The sequence below is a fragment of the Euwallacea fornicatus genome, chromosome 4, assembly GCF_040115645.1.
Source record: "Euwallacea fornicatus isolate EFF26 chromosome 4, ASM4011564v1, whole genome shotgun sequence".
Taxonomy (NCBI): Eukaryota; Metazoa; Arthropoda; class Insecta; order Coleoptera; family Curculionidae; genus Euwallacea; species Euwallacea fornicatus.
Genome location: NC_089544.1, coordinates 3,403,420 through 3,426,305, shown reverse-complemented (window position 1 = coordinate 3,426,305; position 22,886 = coordinate 3,403,420). Strand labels below are relative to the sequence as shown.

At 36.6% G+C, this 22,886-nt stretch overlaps 1 protein-coding gene and 1 long non-coding RNA gene across 2 annotated transcripts in view; one reads left to right on the top strand and one right to left on the bottom strand.

Annotated features, from left to right (window-relative positions):
* LOC136350826 (Ig-like and fibronectin type-III domain-containing protein 1) overlaps nucleotides 1–22,886 on the bottom strand; it is a 101,682-nt gene that overhangs the window by 59,345 nt on the left and 19,451 nt on the right. The gene's annotated exons all lie outside the window — the stretch shown is intronic.
* Nucleotides 1,814–21,394, top strand: LOC136350827 (uncharacterized). Its single transcript, XR_010734218.1, has 5 exons — nucleotides 1,814–2,301; nucleotides 18,990–19,059; nucleotides 19,242–19,348; nucleotides 19,509–19,617; nucleotides 19,801–21,394. It is a non-coding gene; the product is annotated as an uncharacterized lncRNA (long non-coding RNA).

The window sequence follows — 22,886 nt, the reverse complement described above, 5'->3', positions numbered from 1 at the left end:
CCGAAGCATAAATTAGAAGGTAAGGAGGTTGTCTCTGTGACCCTCAATCATGTAGAAAATCTAAATTGGTGTGAAAACATAAGATATTAAAATAAAAGAGAATTGTTCCCAGTAATTGTAAGTTGAGGTTAATAAAAAATTATTATGTTGTTTAGTCGAGGCGAAACTGGATGTATCCAGAAAACGCATTTTCCTTCCTTGGAATTTACTCGCACGGCACTTGAGGATAACCTGAACTAATTAATTAGCAGTAGTGCAGATGGCATTTTTCTCTGTTGTCCTCTAGTCGCTCTCTCTCTCAGCAGAGATACTCATTTAAGCCTATGTTTTGTGGACACCTTACATAAAATAATAGTAACAGTCCCGACATATTAAATTGGACACCCAGTCGAATACATAAATTTTAGGTTCGCTATTTTCTTTTAAACATTTCTCATGAATAATTCCTATGTCTGCCTATAGCGGTTTCCGAAATATCTACTAATGTTCTATTTTTTTGTTCAAAATAAGTTCATGTGAAGGCTGCAAAATTAATGTTTCTACGGTTGGAGATTAAACCCGCGGAAAATACATTTTTTTTAACACGCCACTCTGCATATTAGCAAGTGATGATAACAATGTATCGAGTACCTACATCTATAGCCATATATTTAATTAATACATCCTGCTTTGAACGTATATAAAATGGCATTTTTACCTAACGTGGCTTTGAAATGCCATGATGAATGCATACAATTTTGAATCTTTCGAGCGTTGTATCGAAGATCCTTGGGCCAAACTAAAAATGATGACAGAGCTGAGATATACCTAAAAAGTATAGTGGCTCGAAGCCAGGACAGTGATATAGATAGCAAATTAATTTTTATGACAATGTAGTGAAAGGACGTGTTGTCCTACATTTTTATGTATGTATGATATGCAATAGTCCTACAACTCTCCGACTTTTGATATAGAAATCCGAGTGGAAATCCTAGTAATGGGATACATTTACTTTGTATACCAGGGGTATTTTTAAAAACTTGCCATCCTCCAATTTTCTAGAAGTGCCAACTAACGTTCAAAATGCTGCGACACGTCGATCCGTTAAAAAGGACGGGCAAGACGAAGAATAAAAAAATTCTCACCCTCCTTAGACGAAATTGCAGGGATAGCGACCCCTTCGATTTTTCAAAATAGGTCAAGTGGCACGTCATTTCAAAGGTCTTAGAATTCTCTAAATCCTTGTGTCAAAAAAAATTTTTTTTTGCCTACAAGGTCTTCTTCGTTCTTCATTTGATAATTTCGCGAAATTACACGTTATTTCATCTAAATTTGATATAAAAAAATATTTTAGCACAATGATTCAGAGAACTTGAAGAACTTTAAAATAATGTGTGGCTGGACCCATTTAAAATATCGGAGGGGTAGCCATGCCGAACGAGGATAAGGAATTCTTCGTCTTGCCGCTCCATTTCAAGGTAGACATATTACATAACTTTGTACCTCAATTTGCACTTCTAGAGAACTGAAGGGTGCCAAGTTTTTTAAAATACACCCTATATATACTTATCAGGTAGCCCTCCTTTTTACCTATTTATCTTTTTATTAAAAAAAATATATTCAACTATCCTAAAACTCCTTCAATTAATCCGTGCTAAAAATTATGTAAACAATAAAACACCATCCGCTTCCCAGATCCGGTTATTTCCAGTTTGCCAATACTGATGTACATTCCTCACATTCCTCTGTGCAGTGTTTTAGCGCGAATTATTGGGGATATATTACATAATAAATATATAATCCTCAACGAATATAGATAACTGGGTCACCACAAGTAAGATAGAGTGTGAAAATGTCAACGTGAAATCAAGATAAAGACGTCAATATGTACAAAGCACGACCAATACTCGACTAACTTCATATATTTATTCTTGTTCAGAGTTCCCGAATCGTAGGACTCAGAGAGAGATAGAACTATATATTGAAGATTTCCTTCTCCTTGGTGGTTTCTTTTATTTGTTTCAACATAACCTCAAAAATATGTGTTTTGGTTTTAGTTAAGATGTCTTTTTTTAAAGTCATTTGTTTCTGGAACGCAATTAAGTTAGTACAAAATTATGTTTTGAGGTAATAACTATACATCTAAGGTGTCCTTATGTCTCTTCGAGCAATCCCGGAAGGGAACCAGAGAACCGAAATAGTGGACGTCAGATTGATACCATATTACACTTAATATTTCCTCATGTGGTGTCTAAGAAAGTGACCTCCTGACTTCTGAAGAGGGCTGACGTTGTGCATTCGAAAGCAATCAAGTTCCTTCAGGTATTTATAGCATGAACGTACCTAACAAATTTTATCTTCCTGGGCACAATGACTTTGAGGACTATGAATCCTCCGATCAGGTTCAAAACTTGATTGCTTGAAGTAACATTAAGCTATAATTTTTTATTATTGATGTAATATAGTTGAGAGTATCACAAGTTTTAAAACTAATGAAATTATTGATATTGATGAAAGAATTAGGTTGACTTTTGTTTCTCGATAAGACACAGTTGGTGTCATTTCAGCTATCATAGCTCGAAAAAAAAAAAATCGAATAAATCATTACCAAAAATCCCCTAAGACGTTATTTTAAGTCTGTAAATCAAAAATTGGAAGATTTATTCCCAATTTATAAAATAAAAAAACATTTTGACACCCTGGTGAATGTCACCTAACCACTTTCATGTAACGCACGGTTCGGTCAATGGTTTCATCCTACAGCATTTAATGTCGACCTATGCCATGACTCCTGGGACATCCAGGTTCCATGGACAATACCAGTTTACGCTGCCAAAACAGATTCGTTGACGTTCAGCTTCACTTGCAGAAGTTAAAGCCTTTTAGATATAGTTAAATCTCGATATTGAATTTTTCAAATTATGGGGGCCTCAGTACACCCGTATCTGTTAATTTTTGAAAATTTATAAGAAAATTAAAGCGCTGAGTCAGTTAAAGAACCTTTAGACTCGCGCTTATGCCATTTGATACTCAGAAACGACAATAAAAATGAATTTTCACACGGTCGACTTTTGTAATAAACCGCATTCTTAATTGCATTTAAAAAACAAATTTTGAGATTCTAGAAGATTATCTGGTTCCAAAATTCCTAAACGAGGGAAATATGAATTTTAACATTAAAGACTGTGAGGGTGATTGGGAAGCATTGTAAAATTCCAAATTAAGTCTCTTTCTGCACATGGCACCCCTACAACCTTAATATCTCTGAATATTGTCCGGCTGATCTGTTTAGGAATATTGTAAAATTTGATAATTTCGTCAAAAGAGACAGGACAGGAAAAAACATTATTCGCACTATTTTCGCTAACAAAATTCCGTTTAATTCGGTTGTAAATTGATTTCTTCCCAAATTCTATTGATGCGCCAGATTTCGAATCAGCTTACACTTTATCCGCAATAAAACTTGTATATCGACTGTTAAAGTGAAAAACTTCGCATACCAACATTGCTTTTATTTGGTTAAAGGTGCGATAGGTTAATGTGGAAACGGGTAATGTCCTCTCATTCCAAATAATCTGATTGAGCGTTCAAACTTCAATACAAAGCCTCTATTTTGGGATGAAAACAATGGAAATCCCCCAATACTAAAAAAAAAAATTTAAACGCAAACATGGAAAAAATGTTGGGTTACGAGGTTTTGCACTTCAATCATCGATATATCTCATTGCAAATCTCTTCGAAAATAGGACACTCAACGCTTCAGGTATGTGGCAGTCACAGACAAAAAATGCCAGTTTTGTAACTCTTTCACTGTATTCCTGTCAATATCATATACATATACATCAATATACACTTTTACGGAGTTTACAATGATTAAAGTCCAATATATAGCAACCCGATTTTTTACTATTAAAATCAGGATATCGAGGAAGTTAAACGGATTAAACTCGGGTTTAATCTCTTTAAACTGGTTTCTTGACTGTATTTATTGAAAAAAATTATGCCCAATAATACACCTAATAATAGTATCGTTCTTCTGTAGGGTCAGCTTCGCAAACACTAGACCATACTCATAATTTGGTTTTAACACAAAAAGATATCAATTTGTAAAGTAGAGATTTCTAAGAATAATGTCGAGTAAAAAAGCTCATGCGTCCTGTATAGTATGACTGCCATACATGGGTTTCTCCTTACCGATTTGAAAAGTTTTGGTGTTATTCCTAATCATTTTCATTCAAAAACAAATTTTTGGACATCTTCACACCAATTGGCTATCGCAACAATAGATTTACAATATTGTTTTATTTTCTGGATCTATAATAACTGAAGCAAATGGTTCGGAAAAAGTTCATTGCCACTAATCAAGGCAACGAACCAACATTTCAGTTGAGGAAAATTAATTACTGATTGTTAACAATACATTTATTGCCAGCAATACCCCTGTTGTTCTACGTGCTCCCATTTGGTAGTATTAGTTCGTTTGCAAAATATATGGCATAGAGAGCCACAAAAATGTTTTTATAATAACCTGATGTTTGCAGTAACAATCAAGAATCAAAAAGGGATTTTCGTCACCATGAATCCAATAAAAGCGAATGATGTGTATGATTCATATTTATGTGAACTTTTATGTACGAGATCGAGAGTTTTTTCCTCTGAAGCACCAAAGAGATTTCGCAACAAGAGCTGCAAACAATATTATTGTTACAATTTGCGGTAGAAAATATTAAAAAAATAATAATCCAAGGGCATCTCCTTGTCTTTAAAATAAAAGAGCGAAATAGTCACTTCGCGTACGGTGCCGTGGGCAAACGTGAGAAAACGGTTACAGTGGAAAAAACAGTAGTAAATAAGTCACCTATTCTTGATAATGATTAATATGAAGAGGACTTCCAAAGAACTTCATCATCTCGAATGGTAATAAAATAGCGGTTCATTTAGACAAATGCCCTTTAAAACCCATTGGGTCCCATTCCGATAAGCTCGCCTCCAGATAAAGCGACATTAATCTACTCCTGGCCTCTCCAGTGTGATTCTAGCAACAAAAGAAACAAAAACAAGACTTCCCTTTATATCCCGCGTTTTTCTTTGACATTCTTTGTAATAAGTTTGCAGGCGCAGTTTTAATTTTCTTGAAACAATTTTAACTGCGCTCCGTCTTTTATCTCTTAAGTTTGTGACCAGAGGTTATTGAGAATTAGGTGCCATTGTTCCTGAAGAATTAAGAACTGCTCTTTTTTCTACAGACTGGGCAATTATTTTCGGCAAATTGAAGCTTGAAGGCGAGGTTTTACCGTGACAACTTCTTGTGAGAATTTGCATAACTGTGAAGAAATTGCAAAATAGTTGGATGCGTTTTTAGTACAATACTCTCGAGAGGGATCCAAGGTTGATGCTCACAATCACATCATTTAACAATATGTGGAACAACCGCGTGCATTGAATACAAATCGTCCTTTTAAGTAACTGCATTGCTTGAGCTATTTGCATTTGTCGTACTTCTTGGTTGTTTAAAGTCAAGGCTCGTGACCTTTATTAAGATGGACGTCCCATATACTTAATTAGGCAAGCTAATTGGATTTGAAGTTAATTTGCGTAATTACGTCAATCAGGGACTATTAATACGCACCGCTATCTCCCCACTGCGTCGCAGCATGGAATCTGCCTGGGGGGCTTACCTGGAAAACGGGAAAGAACGTTAGAATCCATAACAGAGAGAATATAAACTTTCCTAATTATGAATCATAAATTACACATGTTTTAACCTTAATTTGACATTCCAAGACCATCGCCAATAAAAGCGAGGAGATTTAAACATTCATAACCGAGTTTGTAAACAATAATCTAATTGGCCTTCGATTAGAAATTAATATACATAGTGGTTATAAGCGCTTCGCTTGTTAATTATCCTTTTAAATTGCACTTTGATTCATAGACAGGATGTGTTGAATTTTGCAATTCATACAAGGTTTAGGGTTACGCGAGATTTAGAAAATTGAATTATTTCTCGAGTGTAACAAGTTTCGAATCATTAGGGATTCCCTTTATCATTTCAGTGAAACCAACTTCCTTCAGGATTCGCTTCTGGAAATTGCGTAATGCTAACTTTGTAGTTTGTTTAGTAAAACAGTCATAAGGCGGCAGAGGCACCAGGATAATCTGATACAATCTGAAGAAGTTTTGCATTCTTAGTAATTGAGTGTGCAATGAATGGAATGCCAAGGGAATGTTCAAGTTTCCAGAAATTACTCCAAAAATGAGGCAAGGATGCCTAAGGGACTAGTGATGTACGCAATTTATTAGATATGTAGAAACCGGAGGAAAATATATATACTGCGTGATATAGAAAAGAGGACATCTCGTAAAAATGGTTTTATTTAAATAATTTTTGGTATGCATACACTAAAATGCTTACACATGCTACGTGCTTACACTAAAACAAATACTTCATAAAAATGTAATTTTGAATTGATAAAAACCAAAGAAAATATAATTTTTCGATCCTCCCCGGTGTCTTATACGTTCCTGTACACGTCTTGGCATGGATCTAATGAGGTGATCGATGTCCTATTGGGAGACCTCATTCCAGGCTAACTGAAGGGCACGACATAGCGCCGCTAGAGTTTGTGTGGAAAGGGGTAAATTATGCAACCTTCTACATGCAATATCTCATACATGGTTAATCAGTAAGAGGTCTAGAGATCGAGGGGACCAGGGTAGCAAATCGATTGTATTTTATTGAAGGAAGTCCATAGTCACTCTAGCCACATGTGGTGGTGCATTGTCTTGCTGGAAAACTTATTTAACAAGAGTTTCCAGGTAAGACACGAGATGAGGTGCCAAAACTTCTTGGATGTATCGTCGAACTATCATACTGCCTCTAATTGAAAGTAAAGATGAACTGCTATTATATGCAATAGCACCCCAAATCATTAGCCCAACAGTCTGATGGACATGCCTCTGTATTGTAAACTAAGGATCCCGTCTTTCACCTCGTCTTCTTCTTACTCCTGTCCGACCATCATGCATACACAAATAGAATCTGAATCTGGATTATCCCATTCCAGATTCAAATGTACCTGTTCTCTGCACCACTGTAGTCGATTTTAACGACGATTTAAAGTGATGGGTAACATAGGATGGGGACGGTAGGATATCAGTCCAAAACTTCTTATGTGGCAATAAATGGTTCGAATCCCAAGGAGCCTTCTATACTCAGCAAATTACTGATCCGCCATCGCCCTCGACGAGACTCACCTATCTCTTAGGGCTATAATTCGAAGACGGTAATCTTGGCGTTCTGTATTTTTTAGGAATCGTCCAGTACCTCTTTTTTGCCAATTTGTTCTTCTTGGAACCATGGCTGACAACAACTTACTATGGTCTTTACAGTACGGTTCAATCTAGTGACGATTTACCTAAATGATCGATTAGCTTCTCGTAGTCAGACTATTCGATCTCTCTCAAACTCGCTCAATGGATTAAAATTTCACTGCATTCTGCATCTAAGCATATTTAATTAATCTGAAAGCACTTTCTAAACACGCTATACACAAATAAATGGTATTTTACAGTCATATTGTTCATATTATACTGCAATTTTTATAATAAAAAAAAAACTAAAATTCCTCATAACTAGTAAACCCATTGATAAATATGGCTGAAAATGTAATAGTTTTTTATTCTATATGCATACTAATTATTATTTAAATAAAACCGTTTATGCGGGGTGTTCTTTTTTCTATGTCACGCAGTATACTTGGGCTGTATTACTCAGAACCTCGAGGTGAATGGTCTGGAGATACCTGAGAGCCCGACTTACCCGTATGACAAGTAGAACATTTTGAATTGAACAATATTGAGTGTCGGTAAGATATAAGAATATCCAAATCGGAACTCGCAGTAACATCGTTGAGGCGAAGTAGAGAAAAATCGTGTACGAGTAGAAGTGCAAGTCTCACAGTGAACGGTGAGGAAATACGTGGAAGCCCGACAAACAGGAATTGCCACGAGAGGAAGTTCCGGATATGGTAATTAATAAAGAGAGTGAATTTGCCGTGGATATCAAAGTTTTTGGAACCTGAAATCGAGAGGGGAGGAATTACAAGCAAACGTAACTTATGCGTATCAAAAAGGTGAGGAACCGGATTATACATCATGAGCTGTTGAATTCGCGAGTCTGCTACGAAGCCATACAAAGAAATCAATATCACAAAGCAACATAAGGAAAGTTAGTTTTTTAAGTACGTTTTTTAAGGCATACTTCGAGCCTTCTAGTACTGCATCATTAACACGTTTCAATCATTTAACGAATCAAAACATTAAATAATATTTAAAAACAACTCTGAAGTAACCAGTTAAGGAAGCATTTAGTTAGTTTGAGACGATATAGACAGCAAGTCTAACGAGGTAGGTATTTAAAACCAAAAGAAGCAGTCATCCTTGGTACAGGTCAATCCTACTTCGTGTACCCGTATATTAAATCGCAAATTGATCGCGTAATTTCACTTAAACGATAATTTCATGACGTTCGATCCCCAATGAGCGAAACGGACTCCTAACAAAACAAAGTTTTAGCACGTCTCTAATAACTTAATGAAATCGTGAGCCAGTAAATCTTCAGGCTAAATGATAAATGTGACAGTCAGTGACCGAGGGCTCCATTAAAATTAATCATATCCACGTCTTTTGTATTGCTTTGGGGACTATTGTTTGCCCAGTTGAGCCCCTAAACCGTTTAAGTATTAAGTTCTATTACTGTATTCGCTTAAATTTTAATTTCATTCAGTTTTAGCTTTGAGGCGGGCTACTTAGGTTACTTCAGTACAAATTGTTGGCAATAAATTTGTCGGTGGAGTGATTGAAACATTTCAATTGGAGGGAGATTAATTGACAATATGAGCGAAAGGGCGACTAACATGGAAAAAGAATGATAAAAAGATTTGTAAGTGAACGAATTAATGGCAATTATTCCTCATTAAGGGACGAGAGAAGGAATTCATCAAAGTAAAGGTTGATTACAGAATGATAGGGAAAAAAGCAACAGATTATAGGAATAGTATCTATAAATGGTCGTAAGTTCATAGTCAGAGAACATGTTTTTTTGAGTTTTGTTTAGAAAGAAATGAAGCCAGAAAAAAGAATGCGATAAGGACGTTGACACCTTGTTAAGTCAAATAAAAAGGTCTCAAATTGTCTATAGGTTATCTCCATTGAACCAAAAAAATGTATAACGAACGACGATGCTGAACAGGATCAAAAATAGACGAAGCAGCCTTTAGTCGATAAATTATACCAGAAATGATAAAATAAATCATAAAAGCAGAAAACTTCCTCAACAGTAAAGAAAAGACACATGACACTTGATCGTGCAATTTATTTCGACAACAAGGTTAACAAGGACAGACTCGTGGTTTCCAATACTAATTTACTTATTATTTATTCATAAGTGCTTTGGCAAGGTGTTTGACCGCAAAAGTGTATTAATAGCGAACCAAATGGGAAAAACATTATTAAGGTTTTTCTTTCCAAGGGAAGGTAATTACAGACAATGAATCTTACAAGTAATATAAGCATACATAGGCGGTTGAGAAATGGAGCTAAAGAGCAAAAACCTATGTGGATTATGATGTCAGTGTCGTATTGTGAAAATAAATAGTAGAATGCCTAAGAACCTTAGTGTCTTATCGCTTAAAACACTAATTGATTTGTTCCTTGGAGTTTGGTAATAATGATTAAATTATTAACAAGCTTACTGGCAGAACTTAATATTGTTAAATTAGCTTTCTAACAAAACTTCAATAGTGACTATAAAAGGAAATATATAACATTTTACAAAAAAACTAAGTACGGGAAAATTTTAAACAAAATTGACGAAACTTCATGGCAGACCGTTAAAATGGTTCGTGATCGAACTGAAGCAATCCACGCTTTAGGATTTTCTAGGGAGGAATAAATCATAGTGAGAAATAAAAATAGAAGTGAAACTATTGTGGAACTATTATCCCAATAAATAAAACTATATAAAATCAGACAAACTTTTCGGAGTTTCAGAAATCTTGCGCAGCTAAAGCTGTTAATTATAAGCTGGATTTCCCTTAAATATTTGCTTATACTAAAGTCTTTAAGTATTATCAAACCCTTTACATTCCGTGCCTTAAGGAACAACAGTCCTAAGAAAACAAACTTCCCCTGGGAAAATACATCGTCGTGGCGTAAAATCAACATGAAATTTCTAATTAATGGATTTTCTGATAAAATCTACTACACTTCCTCCTATGACAGAATTCTCTATGAAGTTACAGGTTGTTGCCCTTTACGTTCGATTCCACACTTGCGACAGGGGTTGGCTGGAACTAAAAGTTTTCTAATATAAAAATCCACATCTAGAATTAATTATGTTAAATAAAGAAAAAAATTTTAATTGTGTTAAATAATTACGACAAAACCGCATTTTAACGAATGATCAGCCTGTACCCTAAACTGTCCCCTACCTTAGAGAACTTGCTACATCTTGCTAAAGGATGTTGGATTATTGACTTTGGAAGATTTAATGTTAAAACATGGAAATCGATATAAGAAAATTTCCAGGCTAGAAAGAGGGCTTTCAGGATCGTACTGGATGAAACAAAAAAGGGATAAAACTAATAGAAAATCACTCAAACATCCAACTTTCCAGAGTGTCTGTCAATTCTCAAGTTCTTGTTTCGAGATCTGGGATTCGCAAGACATCTGAGGTGAACGTAACGAGCTGTTTAAGAAGGGCTAAAAATTGTAGGAAAATTACTAAAACAACATTTCACGATATCTACAGAATTTATATTTGAAATTTCGGGCAATTCGCATGCGGAAGTAACACTTTACTGACGTTGCTTGTTAACAAGATTACAAGGTTTTATGGTTCAAAGATTCTTCCGTAATGAAATTCGGGATTTATTCGAGAGTTTGCAGACATCTGGATTATAATAAATACGACTTTAAAAGCGGTAAAAAAAAAGCGAAACCGCACCCAACCAATCATGTTCTGAAAAGCACAGACCAAGACAAAATTGGTTCATATATTCGAACTTCACGTCCTATATTCTGAGCATATTGTATTTCCATTTTCAAAACTTTCCATTGAAAAACTAACAAGTTTACGAATTATTCCGAGTCCTATATCAACCTGCCATTCACCCGGAAATCTGTTGCCGGCGAGCAGGCCACAAAATTGAAAAATTCTTAAACTCCATAAATACGATATATACCCTAAATCTCTATCTTCTGCGAGTTTCGGCGAGCGAGCCTCCCGGACTCGAATGGATAATATAGTGGAGAGCCATATTGGCAATTTTACGCCGTTTTACCTTTTGGTTAAAATTTAAAGGTCACCTTATTGGAAGTCTACTTTATTAGAACTCTTTAAATTTGGTCTTTGAGTCATTATAAACGAAAAAGTCCCGAATCAAAACACAGTTCATAAACAGGGGAATCGTTTACGTGAAAACGAGCCTTAGCAATTATAGTTCCTCTGGTTCTTCTTATAAGGTGTTTTTGCTCCTTTTGATGTATTGTACAAAGACCTGTAAAATCTTTGAAGGTTTCCCCGAAAAGCTTCTCCTTCTAATGAGCCGTTTGGGAAGCTTCACAGACGTGCGACATATTATTGGAGAAATCCGAGAGTTGTTTAGCATGCAATTCCACGAAGCATATGGGAGTTAAATTAAGTAACTCGCAAGCCGTTCAGTCCCGAGAAAATTTCAATTTTCCTAATGCAATTTCAAACTTGAAGGAAACCCGCACTCCATAAAAATTACGCCGGTATATGTCTGCCACCGGAAGGTGGCAGGCACATATTACCACATTACAATGATTGTGGTATAATGCCTCCATATTGCGTTTAAATATTGCATTGTGAGTTTAGGCCGCAATTCGTTATCCGTATAATACGCTGATGTTCAGCCTGGATAAACTTTCCGTTAGAAAACCTATTTCGAAGTGAACGACTGAGAACAAAAACTTTGTTGGAGCTTTCCACGAAGCAGCTATCCGCGCTCAAGTATTTCATCCGTCCATTAGGAGAGAAGCATTGAATTTATCATAAAAAGACTACCAGGGGGACTATAATGTTATATACGTTTATTGTTGTGTTTCGCCGGTGGAGTTGAGTCGCGGAAAAATCGTACTCTACAATGTTTGTGGTACTGATGTATCACTAACTCTAATTAATGTGCTTAATCCTATATGACGTAAAACAAAGAACAGAAGACAAGTGGTGTTTTTAGTTCTTGTTAATGTAGTTATCAACAAAAAATAAATAAATAAATAAAAATGTTTGAGAAGGCCTCTCGTTGGGCACCCCCGGTCCCTAAAATGTCCCTAACAGTAGGGCTGTCGTGGCACAGTCCTAACTGATCCTGGATCTATCTCCAAGGAAAACAACAACATCCATTCCTTTAAGTTCCGAGACAAAACAGATCGTCTGTCCTGACCGAGGTCTGAAACAGAGCTGTACGACCCTCAACCGATTGTGGTTATCTCCAGAAGCGAAGATGGTCTCGAGCGAATATTCTTGCGTCGCTGGGCAACCACGCACGATATAACGCAGTTTGAGGAACATTCGTCCGGACCAAAGGAAAAAAGCAAGAACATGAAGATAGTAGCCTGCCTACTGAGTGTCCACTGTCGTCCGAGACGACATCAACATGCATTGGCATTGCTGAGGACTGCTTGTGCCTCAAATTCCAAAAAAGGGGGTACCCTCTTTGATCGGAAAAGATCTGAGAAAACAACCCCAGGGATCAGGGCCGGATATGTGTATTATATATAGATAATGTTAGTTCTTCGCAACAGATGGTAACTGGGGCACCTCAGTTTGTTACGAAAATCTCGCAGGGGGAGTTTTGCAGCGCAATTTATGCACAGCGAGCGAAAACGAACGGATCCATGCTTCACTTGACTATCGGTTTAAAAAATAATATTTTTTATTGTTGCATTAGATGTTTGTACACGTCGTAAATGTGCCATTTCAGAACCGAGTGGCCGTAAAACAGCGAAGCATTAAGAGAATACGAGCGTTGTAATGCATTGCTCGCTCGAAGCATTAGAAAGATCAGCTTAAGACGGTCCCGACCTTTAACACACATGCATTACACTTTTTTTGAGTACCTGTGGATTCCCTTTTTCTTTAATTCTCTTTTTCGAGGATCCGTGGTTTTGTCAGCATGAAATCTCTCACATCGGCAAAGAATTTTACACGTGATGTTTTTTGTGTGTTTATTCTCGTTTCCAGGCCAATAGGTATATTTTGCGTTTTCCTCATTATAAGCCGTTTGCAATTGCGGAAAATATAATAATAATTCTCAATTCAACGGAAACAATTTGGCACGTGGTTTTGCATTAATACGTCACACGAGAGCGACGCTTTTGGTTAAAAAGGTTTTAGCAACAAAACAATATCGCTCCGGTTGTCGGTGTTAATAACGCCTCCAAGTTTCTTCCCGTTTCGCATGCGAAAAATATCAAATTTCGAATGAAAATGTGAGAAAAGTTTGCAGGGAATTGAAGGGAAATTTCATAGGAACGTAATGAGCCTTCGTACAACATTCTGCCCGGCTGAAACCTGGCAGAAATCTCTTGAGAAAGAACTCACTATTGAAGGCATTCCCATTCCTACCAACTAAATATGGCGATAAATGCTGACAATATTCTAAATATAGAGCTGCTCCGTTTCTGCGAGCTAATTTGAGTTTTCAAAATTTAAGCACAATCTTCGGTAATATATTTCTTCCAGGGTACACCAAATGAACGGTAGAATTTCCAAATACTATGTACAGGATGATTCATTGGGAATGGAACATAGCGAAACCTGAGGTGGAGGACACCAACATATGACGATTGGGCCTAATATACTTTATACCAATGTTGCGTGTTTCAGAATTACAGAATGTTGAAGGTTGAAATTTTATTTCAAAATTCCTTATTAACTTTTTGTGTTTTCATAGCATCAACACCAAAACTGGTATACTTGGTTTTTGTAAGATGCCACGTAAGAATTTTGATCTAATTTTTACTTAGTTCTTAGAGAGCTCTAGTTACAGCAAACCGCTTCGGTATATTTGGTCACATTTCCTTATCAGTGCAACTAAGATCAAATTCCATTCAGTATAATGAAATAGCGGCCATTTTCAGTCAAAAAAGATATTTTCGTTTAATTCCCATATCTCCCTTCGTTTATGAGATTTTATCCATAAGCTAAGAAGTCGTACCATTTTAAATCTGCAAAAACTGTAGTGGTTGTGGTTCACGAAAATAGCAACAGATTACTTAGCTATTGTTACTTTAACTTCTCAAAGTAATTAGACTATTTTCTTGTCAATTGCTTTTTTTAAGCAAAAAGTTGTAATGTAAAAGTATGAAAGCCAAGGCAGAATAGCTTATCCTTTAGTGAGATGCGCGCCATGATTTGTGTTTTTGCTCAAATAGATTTTATAATAAGACTTATTTTTCATTTCTTAATGGCCGTTCATTTTTTTGATGATTGAAAGATCGAATCTTTGCAGCAGTTATATTTTTTAACGAGTCAAAGATTTGAAGTGATACTACACGAATTAGCTTGTGGGCAAAAATCTCGTAACCGAAAAGAGATATCGGGATTAAATGGGAATACTTTTTTTCAATAAAAATAGACACGTTTTCATTGTATTGAATAGAATTTGCTCTTAGCTGCACTCAAAAAACATGATCCTATACCGTAAATATACCGAAGTGATGGGTTGTAGCTAGCGCCCTGTAGGAGCTACGTAAGAATTAGATCAAAATTCTTGTTGTCTTAAGAAACATGAATATACCAATTTTGGTGTTGATGCTATGAAAACCCAAAGAGTTAATCGGGAATTTAAAAATAAAATTTCAATGTGTAACACCCTGTGACTGGGACACACGCAACATTGGTATAAGGCATGTTGGGTCCAATTGTTATATTTCGGTGTCCCCCACCTCGGATTTTGCCACGTCCCATATCCATTGAATCACTCTGTATATCGACAAACACCCTTCGCAAGAGTTTTGTTAAAGTTTTCAGCTAGGAAACATCTCCTCGTATTCGAACTTACAATCCTGTAATCAACCAACTTTTCAAAGCCCTAGATTGCAGTACCCAAATTCCTCTAGCAGATAATAAAGAGCCGCAACTTTAATAAAATCTAGAAAATCACTCTCCCTATTTATGCGAACTTGCTAAAACATTCTGGAATGGCTTGCCAGCCCTCATAAAGCTTAACTCCTTGAAAGGGGGTGATAAATTCGCGATGAAAACTTGGAGGTATCTCCTCTCGCCTGAAAATAATGAAACTAAAAGTTTGAACTAATATTACTCAAGGGTTATCTAGCCGTTGGGGTGTGAGTAATTAGATGGTTACCGAGCTGGAATAATAACCATTAAGGTTCGAGTTTCCTATCTTGAGGCTGGTGCTTGTAGTCTAAACTCATAACTAAATGGTGAGCAACAACCTGCCTTAAAAGCTGTTGGTTGTCTTATTTATTTGCAGTCGCGTGCGATTCTTTCTATCCGTTAAACGCTGTGAAACTCGCGACAGGAATGCAATTTATCAAACGCGAAGGAAAATTCCTTTTTCACTGTTTAGCAGCAGGATCGCAGGAAACTGCCTGGTTTAGACAGGAGAATTAAAATTTCCGTCGGTTTTCTAAGCAGAGACGTAGTTTTCAAGCGTCAAGGTGGAATCAAGAGGTTTTGCGGGTTTTCCCTGAGGTAGTTGTGAATTTGCGCAAATATGTCGCAGGAATTTTCCGATACTAAAACATGGAGTGTTCCCCGTGATATTTTAACTCCGACACATTCGCACGTAATAAATCTACAAGAAAACGAGGAAAATAATTCGCCTCAATCGGTTCCAAGCAAGACGTTATGGCGCGACTTTGCCTCATTTCACCCCTCTTCCAACCCCAAGTATCGTATTTTTGCCAAAGTTTATGAAGTTAGCGACGCATATGATGATCTAACGCTAAACCGACGAACCTTCGGGGAAGAGCACCAACCAAACCACAAAGCGTGTAGCGTTTATTTATTGCGTGTGTTTGTTTATTTGATTTCAAGCGATTTCTCTAAACTAAAAGAAAAATATTTTAGGCCCCTGACTTATGGCTTCAGGGTACAGGGGAATATCGAGAGAACGAACACAAAATCGACGTTCTACAATCAGTAACTTTAATATTTGGACACGAAAACCTTTTTATTTTATTGTCAGTAATTTTATTTAAATCGCAATTAAAACCACACAAAATAATGTAATTTACAAAATATACGTTCCGTTGCCAGTTGACGTAATTTTCATTGTAAAATTGTAAAAAAGTGAAAATTTCCAACAAATTGTAAAATTAAAATGAAAGCAGGTGTAAACTCTGGGTTATGTTAATATTCGGACACTACATAAAATATTTTTCTGTGCTCTGTAATTTCATTGGAATGTTGTTTTTGTACATGCATGTGATCTTTGTCCATGTTAAAACTATTAATCAATTATCTGAAAATATCAAGAGGTTTTTACACTAAATTTCTCCCAAAATAAGTGCGAGAAAATGGAAACGGGGCTGTCATGAATCCCCTCGCACTTCTTGTTTATTTTAAAATCATTAATTGGCATTATCTGAAAGTGGTATAGGCTTTTGGCACCAAGCTCTTCCCCAGATTAGCGTGGGAAGAGAGGGTTGTTTATAAATTCCTTTAGCGTAGGTGAGAACGATGTTTAGGGGTTTGGTACCCGTGGGAAAAGGGGTGGACAGCCCTTCCATCTTATCGGTTCTCTCACGAAGAGGGGATGTGTTCTGTGCATGGATACTGGGTTGTATCGAGATTACATTTTTGGTTCATGGAGAATAAAGAAGTGATCTGAGAATTGTGTCGTTTCTCTCCATCCTTGAACAGCGAATCTTACATGCACATAAACTCGGGTGATGATAAAAAAATCATTTCAGTTACATTTAAGTAATCGTACTATTAATAGGTATAATGGCACGCAAAAAGAAAATCAGTTTTGATATACGACAAGTTGTAATTTCCCATAATTCCGCTGGAACATCTTACAGAAAAATTGCTGAGTTATGTAATGTAAGCAAGAGTACAGTGGCGTATAGTATTAGACTATTTAAACAAGAGGATCGTATCGAGTTTATACCCCAAAAGGGACAACTGAAGAAATTGCATGAACGTGATAAGAGAACCATCCTTCGAAAAATCGAAAATTAGTTGATGAACTCTTCATAGACACTGGGAAACAAGTCTATTCTTAAATAACACGCCGAGCATTAACAAAAATTGATGTATAATGGAAGCGTTGCTAGGAAAAAATCATATGTATTGAAGTCGACCGAAGAAGAAGATTGAATTATGCGAAATAGTTCATTTTGAAGCACGATCCTTGGTAGAATGATGTTATTTTCAATGATGAAAGTAAATACAACATTTTTGGGTCAGATGGTCGAAGAAGGGTGAAAAATTAAAAATAAATAATATTAAACCCACTGTTAAACATGGATATGGAAATGTTCTTAAATGGGGATGTATTTCCATATTTAGAGTAGGCGAACCTGTTTTTATAGATTCTCTAATGGATAAATATTTTTATTTGAATACTTAAAAAAATAATTTAAATTTAAATGCCGAGAAAATGGGAATTTCGGATACTTTTAAAATCTACCAAGATAATGATCCCAAACACAAATCACATTTAGTGCAGGAGTACATACTTTACAATTGCCCCAAAAGTATTAAAATCGCCATCCCAATCACCAGAGCTCAATTCCATCGAACACCTATGGGACGAATTAAACCGGGAAATAAAAAAAACTGAAATATCTTCAAAGGAAATGTGAAAACAACGATTAAAACCGAATGGGGCCATTTTCAAACAGATTATTTGGAAAAAATTATCTGCAACAGGCCTAACGGTTTACGGGCCGTTTTAGATAACAATCGTTATCCCAGAAAGTATCACCTAAGAAAATAAATTATTTATTAGTATGTGGTAATTAATAAAATCAGTAGCGTCCGAATATTGAAGTAACAGAAAATTTTCACCTAATTTAATTTCAATTTTGTTAGGTCCTCGAAGTTGTATTTATTTTAATAAAAATTAAGTTACGTGGTAATCGAATACATATTTTAATAAAATACATTATTTCACATAATTTTAATTGTGATTTTAATAACATTGCGATAGTTGTAAAATGAAATGACGTGGTGTCTGAATATTAAAGCTACTCACCAGAAGTCTGCCATATAAGTTTCTACAAGAGAGTGAGAAAATAGACCGTAGCATGCAATTTTGTCGAAGTACACCGTTGCCTGAAGCTTTTTTATTTTTCCCCGCGCATATTTTTCAAGTAAATTCTACATTTTCATACCCAAACTGTATCAAATCAGAACTTTAAAGGAGAGCATACTCCCTCAAACCGCAGTAGCAAACTTTAATGAAAAATTATTTCAAATCTCCTGGAACTTTTCGTAACTTCCTTTCAGAAAGCAGTAACGAGCATACCCCTTTTAATCCTACAAATTTTTGAGTTAGGAGGGCAGATAGGCTAGACGTGAGCAAATAATTTTATTTTATGCTTCTCTGTTTCTCTTTGCTCTTCCATCTAATTCCCTAACTTACGTAACCGTTGTTTACGAGAAAAGTTTCGAGCGGCCAGTAGATGTTCCCAGGAGCATCTCTACGCCCACGCTTTACCCGTTTGTCCTTTCTTCATATCATTACACTTCATCGTAAATGAGTAAATTGTGTTAAACAAAGTGTGATCTTAAGGAAGGTCAAATTCATGGCCAAGGCAAGGCCACTTGGAGCTAGTGATGTTTCATTAATGCCAGTGAACGTCAATATTTAATCGACTTGTTACAGTCATGTGCAATTTACGTAACCCTTGCAAAATATATTACATCGTTAATTGTTCCATTGTCTGACCAATCATTCACCAATTAGATCTAGTGCGATTATCAGCTAGAGATTTTTTTTTAGTTTGGGTCATTACCATGGTCGCCAATAGGAAGATTCGATTATCCGTGAATGGACCGACCAAAGAAATGGGGTAACTATGCCGATATTCCACGAAGCCTGCTGATACGGGTTTTATAATACTTTCATCCCTTTTTTTTTCAAAGAAATTGTCAGCTTTGTTTACGGTGGGGGGAGTCCTCGAAATCATGTGTTCAAAGCTGATCTTTTTTTCTTTGAGAACGCAAAGCTTTATATTGCAAATCGCACACGTAGGTATCTATGGTTGGTGTGGTGTTTCCTATTAAGCTGGGCAAAACACGGCAGTGACTGCTGGTGAATATTCATGACGGCAAGCCTGGGATAAAATACAATGAGAAAAAGTAAGTGTGTATCAGAGAAGACGGCATGAATATTAAAAATAATAACATCTGTTGCAAAACGTTGCTGCCTTGAAACAATTTCGTTCAAGTATTATTGTGCACACGTAATGTTACATACTCGTAGCAAAGTTAGCATAAATATACTTTTTTTTCTCGATAGTAAGATACCACTGTTAACATGGGAAACCAATCTACGTAGTCAACATAAACAAACGGTCTTGTGATCTAATGGCACCCTAATTCCATCCTGTGCCTATTAACCTCGAGCGGTAAGTCGAAGGACAATTTGCTTTCAAGTGTAGTTAAAGCCAATGAATTTAAGTGAATTAATCTATAGAGCAGGCTCTAGGTATATCCAGACTGTAAAGACTCTGGGAGAGATCGAATGCATGCAAATATCGTGGAGAATTATTAATTTAAAAAATGCATAATTATTTTTAATTCACTCGTAGCAACCACTTCGACGATCGTGTGCGTTTTTCCATATGGATAGCTCAGTCGTCAATGGCACCAAACCTTGAAAATGAGGAGCGGCTAGTGGAGTTTTGCAGTGATTGATCGCGAGCCCCGTGAGGACACGAGTTAAGAATACCAATGGAGGATGGCGCTATTGTTACCAAAGTATCTAAGGTATTAAATTGTGTTAGTCCAACTAACTGCTTGATGGTTTGCTCAGTTCCAAACTTCGAAAGGCCTTAAGTGTCCTTTAAGTTTCGGCCATATCGCAAACAGATCTTGTTCGCCACAAGTTTCCTGTTTTCTTCTTTCTGGTCCCGCCAATGTCGAGACAACCCCCCCTACAGTCCCATCTTCAAAAATTCGTCATCACCATAAGGACGATGCTGGCACTTTCTCGTCTTTCATTAACCATTGTAATTGGAAAAGGGATTTATCTGAATTCATAAATCATCGAAACCACGTCACAATAAATCTACAAAGACATAATAAGGCCCCGTACGTGGCTCGTCCAGGACCCCTGTGCGAAAAACCCAATTTAATAAAATGTCTCCTCGGCGTAAAAATAGTAAGGTGTTGCGGAGATACGTCTCCTGGCATCATCAGGAAATAACATAAAAGAAAGAATTACAAGGAAGTCGGCTTTGCTGAAAAATGATGGCCGTTTTTCAGGCCCCTAAAGCCGAGCTTCCTGTAACTGAGAGCAAGTTATACGGAAATTTATGTTTCATATTTATTACGTACGAGTTCGTATCAAAATGGCATTCGTTAATCTTTGTCAGATATTGTTTGTTATTTTGCGATAACCAGGAATATTAAAAGATGGCATTTTTATTGCGGGCGCTTATTTTCTAATTTTTCATTCATTTTTGACAGTATTCTTCGTTCTCGCAAGTTACAACAAGGAACGCCTCTCCAGTTGGGAGAAAAAAGTCTCTTCCTTTTAATTAAATTACTTCTAGGAAAAACAACATTCATTAATCGTTGAAAAGTTTGAAATTGAGAAAATCGTTCTTTAAAACAATGCGACAGCAACTGCATGAGAACCTGTTTTTACTTTTTCCATATCTTGCCGGATGAAAACTGCAAACGGGATCCCAGTATGATGACCATTTTTTTGTCACCGTCAACCTTCGTTTAATGCCCCGTAAAACCCTCGAATTTGAAGCACCCGGTGCATCAATTTGTTCAGAAATACACAAGAAATTATAAAAAAATTAAAAATCATATTTCCCAATTGAAAAAAAAAGGCCCTTCGTTTTTTTGTCAAGTTATTAATCCAAAACTATTGTTTAACGGCACGTCACGAAGCATTCTCAACCACTTTATTTAGTTTTTTTTGTTCCATATTGACAGTTTTTCACGTATATTTGAAGTTATTGATGACAAACCCTTTTAAAAAAAAGCAATACACCTCACACAAAACTTCTCACTAGATTTTTTACGCGTTTCTCCGTGCTACGTGCGACCAAAAAACAAGCGACCCTGCTGCGGACCCTCGTGGCCACGATGAAAACGAGCTTAAAATTCGATCGATTTTCACGTCGAAATTTTCACCCCCATTTGCAACTCTTAAAAGAGCACCCTCGAGCGGCTGTTAAATACAGCTAAGGTAACTCCGATAATGCCCTTTTCCATCTACCGGGCGAATCTACTTGTTTGCCCGAGTAAAGGTGCGAACACACGGGTAGTGAACCACGATCGTAAACCACGCTTTTGTAGGGTGCGAAAGTACCGAATTACCACGACTGGATCGGGCAAAGAATATCTAACAGGTTTGACACGCGAATTCACGATCGTGACGTCTTTCATTTAGGTTCTTCTTTCGCAAATATGTACTGTTCACATGAGGGGTTCCCCACAAAAGCGTGGTACACGATCGTGGCTCACTATTCGTAAAAACGCGCCTTAAGGGAGCCATTTCGCCATTTGTAAAAATCGAACTTTTGGGATTACTTTTTGATTTCGCTCAAAGACTGAGGAATCCGGTCCTCGCACGTCCGGCCCTGACCCGAGCTTCGGTACGTTTAACACCAAGTGGCGACTTGGTCGTTGCTAGGAAGGAAGGCTTTGTCAAAAAACGACAAATTTCGGCCTTTCTTACCCGAACAAACTATGATGGGCCACGTTGGAAAGGGCGAAGATTCCACTTCAAACGAGTCGCCCGCCCTAACCACCCACGAGCAACTCCGTTCGCCGCGACCCTCCGAGTCTGCACGATAAATATCTCTCCCTCAAAATCTCTAAAAGAGCCAAATTGCGTCACTTTTAATTGTAAAATTAATTGATTTTAAAATTGTCCTTTTATTAAACAGGAAAATAGGGTGGGCATTATTCATAAATTTTTCTCACTCTAGGGCATTGTCCCCGTGTGATTTAAAAAATAACAAATAACACTCGCGCGAGCAGTATTTTTGCAACTTTACGGTCGGACTAAAAGGCTAAATCATCTGGAAAGACCGAAAATGAGTTTATGTAACATCGTAAAAAATTTTGGACAGGCGGCGGTAACACACAATATAAAGTTTGAAATTGGTAACAAACTTCTTCTCGAATGCCGTGTTTGACACGAGTTTAAACAACATCATTAAAACTTTACGATTTTACAGGATAAATTGCTTCTTCATACCATTTTGTTTGGTTTTAATATTTTTCTATTTTCCTGCGCGCATACGTATCACAGTCGCCATTTGAGCAAAATCACTTCATTATAAAGGAAAAACACCGAACACCGCTCGCTGTTTATTTGGGAAAACTAAACGTTTCACTGTAAAATTTGTGGTGATTGTCTAATAAATCAATTTTGTACCAACATTGACAAATTGAACAAACGGCCGCTGACAAATTCCAATTTAAAACGGTTCTAATTAATCCACATAAATACAAATCGAATAATGAGCACTCTACAGCTTGAATAATAAATTACGTTATTTGCCGAAATATAAATTACGCAACCAACACTTAAACCTCGTAGAAAATTGTTATATCACATTATTTTTACTGTATAACATCCAAGTTTATTATGGTGTGTGTTGGCTGAAGTTTGTCCAACTAAAGGGCTTTAACATTGGAAACATGGGCG